This window comes from Schistocerca serialis, chromosome 7 (genome assembly GCF_023864345.2).
Source record: "Schistocerca serialis cubense isolate TAMUIC-IGC-003099 chromosome 7, iqSchSeri2.2, whole genome shotgun sequence".
NCBI lineage: Eukaryota > Metazoa > Arthropoda > Insecta > Orthoptera > Acrididae > Schistocerca > Schistocerca serialis.
In genome coordinates this window covers 628,449,295-628,455,216 of record NC_064644.1, presented here as the reverse complement: position 1 = coordinate 628,455,216, position 5,922 = coordinate 628,449,295, and positions in this window count along the sequence as shown.

The window sequence follows — 5,922 nt, the reverse complement described above, 5'->3', positions numbered from 1 at the left end:
GATGCCGAACCAAGTACAGTGCTGACGAGCAAGTTGTTTCTTTCGCATTATACCCTAATGCCCTTGGTGAAGAAGCCGTAAAACAGAGGACTGTAACGAACGTGGGACCACGACTCTGGACTGATCATTATCAGAACGCAACAACAAAACACCACGTCGAACAAAAAGTCTCTCCTTGTGAGCAAAAAATCGGCGAACCAATGGATCCTTGATCCGAGACTTTGACAAAGGCCATTGCGTAGCAACAAAACGCAAAACGGTAGCAAGGACCGGGTCAGCAGCTGTGGCTGTAGCTACACGACGAAAATCAATCGGAAACAATTTGACCACGTCATCGGTTTCCGAATCAATGAGCATACGAGCAAGTTCGGAAGAGTCGAATGCTCTATCCTCAGCAACAGGCAAACGGGACAACGCATCGGCGTTTCCATGCTTAGCAGTGGACCGATACAAGATATCGTAGCGGTACTGCGAGAGGAAAATAGACCAGCGAATGAATTTCTGCGCTGTACACGGAGGTACAGGCTGGTTCACTGATAGGACCTGATTTACTATAGACATGTTAAACAACTGAAATAAATCTAAACCAAACAAGTTCACTGCATTAGAATAACGAAGAACGTAAAATGACACAAGTTTTTTTTGTCCCTTGAATGTTGCAAGAAGGGTGCACTGTCCTAACACAGGGATATTCTGACCTGAATAACTATTTAACTTAACATTTGCGGCACGCAACAGAGGTTTGCCCAGTTGTTTGTACGTGCCATGATTGAGCAATGAAACTGCAGTTCCGGTATCAAGCTGGAATGGTATGACCTTGCCATTTAAGTCCAAATCTACAAAAAGTTTATTGTCCTGGTGACGACAAGAGCGACTGTCTCGTGCAATTTGAACTGACACTGGTACAGAAGCACTTGCGACTTGACGTGAGTTCCGGCGACATCGACGCACAGTATTTGTGGGAAGAACACAGTCACTGTTAGAGACAGTGGCACTGGACGAAGTGGAATTAACTACATGAATGTCCATGGGCGAAGGTGCACGAGCCTGAGTATTCTTGGTTCGATTCCGGCATGAAGCAAAGGGCCTGGAATGATTAAGAGTGTCTGATCTGAGCTTTTTCTGGCAAACACTTTGAACATGTCCTTTCTTATTACAGTAAAAACAAATAGCTTGGCATGACGGGCAATTTTCACATGAATGTCTAGTAGCACACCGCGGGCATGATTTCACTGCAGTTGTATGCTGTCGCGCCACACCTGGTTTAGAGCGAGGCGGCAGCTGCGCGGACGCGTGCAAGGGCAGTTTACTGGGCCATGCAGCGCGCCCGGCGGACTGGGTAAATACTTTTCGAAGTTGGACCTAGCAGATGCGTACTTGCAAATCCCAGTGGAAGCCGAATCCCAGCGCGTCTTGGTCATTAACACACATCTTGGTTTGTACCGATTCAAAAGACTGCCATTTGGGTGTGCATCCGCCCCTGCATTGTTTCAGCAATATTTACAAACTGTTTGTGCGTCGGTGATGATGGTAAAGTGACGACCATACAAGAAATCATGGAACTTAGTGACACCAAACACGAGAGCCAGAGCTTCTTAATGTGGTATCACTGCCAGACACCACACTTGCTAGTCGCTAGCTACGTCGTCCATACAACTGGGGCGAGTGCTAGTCCATATCTCGAGACCTGCCTTGTGGTGGCGCTCGGTCTGCGATCCCTGACAGTGGCAACACGCGGGCCCAACATGTACTAATGGACCGCGGCCGATTTAAAGCTACCACCTAGCAAGTGTGGTGTCTGGCGGTGACACCACATATTCCTGGTATTTCATTACTCTACGTTAATTATTTTTTGGTGTTGCAAATTTTTCCGTCAGTGTACCTGGCCTTTCTTTAACCATCCCTGGTGCAATGCAGAATTCTCTTCCCAATAGCGAGAAAATGCCGTTATTCCAATTTTGAAATCAGATAAATTGCATCTTCAAACGGACAGCTGTCGTCCGCATTGTTTACTCAGTGTCCTGCAAGTTACTTGAAAATATGGTTAGTCGAAGGCTGTATTGTGTCCTTGAATCTCCGGATCTTTTGGCTTCGATCCAGGGTGCTTTTCGCCAAGGGCGCTCTACTGAAGATAATTTAGTCCACTTGAAGTGTGCTATCTGAACAGCTTTTCCTCAGCATTAGTTCCTTCTTGCAGTTTTCATTGATCTGCATATATATCTTATGATACAACATGGTGCCATAATATCCTTGCCACCTTAAAGGAGTGGGGCCTCCAAGGCCCACTCCTGATTTTTATCCAGAACATTCTTCCATGTCACACTTTTTGGGTACAGGTTGGTGCCTCCTGTAGCATCCCCCCCTGCAGGAGAAGGGGCTTGCACAAGGTTCTGTTTTGAGTGTCACTCTCCTTTTTGTGGCTATCAATGATCTGGCGGCAGCTGCATGACATATGGTGTATCCATCTTTTCTGTTCGTCCGCGACGGCTATTGCTGGAGGCAGAATGCAGGGAGCAATACACCAAGCACAATCCTGGGCTTTCACTCATAGCATCCATTTTTTGGCTGCCATGACCTACGATATGCATCTCTGTCATTGTGTTTTTTAGGATTGGTCTTTGATGCCTAGTTGACATGGCTTCCCCGTCTTTGCCAACTAAAGCAGACATGTAGGTCGCACCTGAATGATTTAAAGAATAAACGTATATATTTAATTGTAAGATATTGTAAATTTATACCACTGGAACTCTTACAAAATATTTGATTGTGTAATACTGCCAATAAATACAATGACTTTCTTTCTTCTGTTTATAATTGTAACAGATGTTGGACACTTTGACTCCAAGTATGTTATACAGAAACGCAGTGATTTTTTACAAAAGGCAAAACTATGTGTTCGAAGAATTGTGGAGAGGAGGGTACGTGATGTATTTTAAGTAGGTTATAAAGAGTAACTATAATAACAAAAACAATAAATTATTGATAAAATTATTTAATTGAATAGATAAAAAATCTACTCACCAAGCGGCAGCAGAACATACACATAAAAGACAGTGGCTCTTCCAGACAGAAGCGTTGAAGGGGAAGGAAGAAGGGTAAAGCAAAAGGCCTGGAGAGTTCCAGGGAAAGGTGTGGATTTTGGGAAAGTCACACAGAACTGGGGATCAGGCGAGAAATAGAAACGACACATGTCATATACCAGCTATTATGTAAACACTGTTCAGGTTTCTACATCTGCATGACTACCACCAAATAATCAGTTAGGATAAATGGGCATAGTCATAGTGTATATCCCGGAAACTCACAATATCCTGTTGCAGAGCATGCTCTACAACATGGCATACATGACCTCGGCACTTGTTTCACCACACATGCCACCTGGATTCTTCCGCCAGACACCAGTTTCTCAGAACTCCGCAGGTGGGAACTAGAACTACAACTTGTCCTTGGTTCTCACCACCCACCTCGCCTCAATTTACGTTAATTTCTCCTGTCTCAGCTTTTCTTCACTGTAATTACTCTTTGCTTCACTCCGTTTTAGCTTTCTACATCTTTCATTGTCTTTCCCATCTATTTTCACTGCCCCCTCCCACAGCTGTTGCATACAATACACTTAGGTTCTCACTCTTATTAACTCATGTACAGTTTTAGTAGTAATCTCTGTCTTGCATATTACCCTGTCTTCCACCTTTAAGCTCTCAGGTTTCCGAATCTTGCCCGATGCAGTCCCCAACAATTAGTCTTTCCTTCTCATCCTGTAAGGTCAGTCACCCATGAGCCATGGTTCTGGGTAACTTTCCCAAAATCTACCCCTTTTCTTAGACCTCTCCAGTCCTTTTCCTTCACCCTTCTTGCTTCCCCTGCAAGCATTCAGCCTGAAGAAGGAGTCACTGGATCCAAATGCTTGCCTATCACAACAGTCTTTTATGTGTGTGTTCTGAAACTGCTTGGTGAGTAGATTTTTTATCTGTCCAATTAAATAATTTTATAAAGAGTATCTGTGTGTGATGTTTCAATTGGTATACAACTTGCTATAAACAAAACTTATTTTTACCATTTAATATGTTTCCAGATATTTACCAGTGGAAAAGGTGATATTGGGTTGATTGTACTTGGTTCTGACAAGACACAGAATCCACTTGATTACCCAAATGTGAGTGTGGAATTTCCTCTTGCACTGCCTACATGGCAGATGACATCCTTTGTGGAGAAATCTTTACATGAAAGTGAAATAAAAACAGATTGGATAGATGGTGTTGTTGTTGGCATGCAAGTCTTGAAAGATGAGCTAGAGTAAGTATTTAAAGCTGTCTGTTTCATGACATTCCTGGAACATGTTCCAGAATGTGTGTTACACAAATCACAGTGACATAGTTGTGACTTAATAAACTTGAATCAATATGTTTTTGTAATGAAAAAGAAACAGAAGGCACAATACCTGCAGAAATAGGAAATTTTTTTGTGTGATTTTACTGTATGAATGTTTTTTACAGTTTTTCAGCTCAATAATTAAGGAGGTATTGATACAAGGCTTTGCCAAAAATCCATCTGTCACCTACAAATCCAGCCCAGTCACTGGCATTCCCTACCCCACAATATGACTGGGCCACCATGAAAGCAGCCACATCATTGTCAAATTCACTGAAACTACTGCATAGCAATTTGCTTGAGTATGACTGCTGTTGTGGTCTTCAGTTTGGTTTAAGCACTGCGTCAATACCTTCTCTTCATAGCACTCGGAGGTTGCCATCTGCGACTGTTTTTACAAATGGCAAGAGAACTTTTCCTCTAGTTGCTTGTTTATCAGTGAAAGATGCAAATATTTTAGAACGTAGTGCCCTATGTATATCTGTTAGAATAGCCACAAGGTCTGAAAGTTATTTTCAAATGATTGAGCTCTTCTACAGAGTATTGAAATTCACAGATTCTTCCAACCTGGTCCACCAATGTCTTACATACTCCTCTTCCTCCATGGATTGTTTCCAGTATTTGGAGATGAAACATTAGGCAGCAAGACGTGCCTTATAACCGAAATGTAATTAACATATAATTAAATTAACCAAAGATGTAATGTTGCACTCTCAGGTAAGACTGATTTTGAATGCAAAGCCAAAGTGGAAATTAAATGTACGCTGCAACATTCATCACACTTTTTGTTATTGAAATTATTCACAGTGCCATAGGGAGAACTGCGTTTATGTGTTTTATAGAGTCAGATATACGCTGTGGCACAGGGTGCTATCCGTTATTCTCCTGACTATGATGTCCAGGAATGGTAGTCTTCCATCTTCTTTGGTCTCCATAGTGAATTTGATTTTGTGGCGTGTGAAGTTCAGATGTACAAAGAAGTCAAGAAGTTTGTCTCTTCCATGAGGCCAGATGACAAGTGTGTTATCCACATAACAGAAGAAGAAGAAGAAGATGGATTTCCATTTGGATGACATCAGGGCCTCTTCCTCGAAGTGCACCGTAAACATATTCACAATCTCTGGTCAGAGTGGGCTGCCTATTGCGACTCCATCTGTTTGCGGGAGGGGGGGGTGTGCCACGAGTCAGTGAAGTGGGAAAGTTGACCAAGTAATATGCGTGATGTGTCATACCTCGACCGATATTGAGAACAGAATAAAAAATTCAGAGGCATTACTTTTCAGCACTCCCATGCATATTCTGTATGCAAGAAAGCAGGTTTCTCATTTAGAAATTCTATTTCAGTGTTGGTTGTTTACACGAAGACCATGTTAAGCATAATGGAAGAAGGAGAAATGTTTATCAGCATTCCAGATTTGGCAGTGGCAGGCTCATGGTCTGGTGGGACTCTGGTTTATTGTTTCACTATATTGCTGCTTGCATTGCTTAGAATCTCATTTTGTGCGAACATAGAATTGGTAGGTTCAGGAGGGCCATGCTAAATGCCTTGAGGGC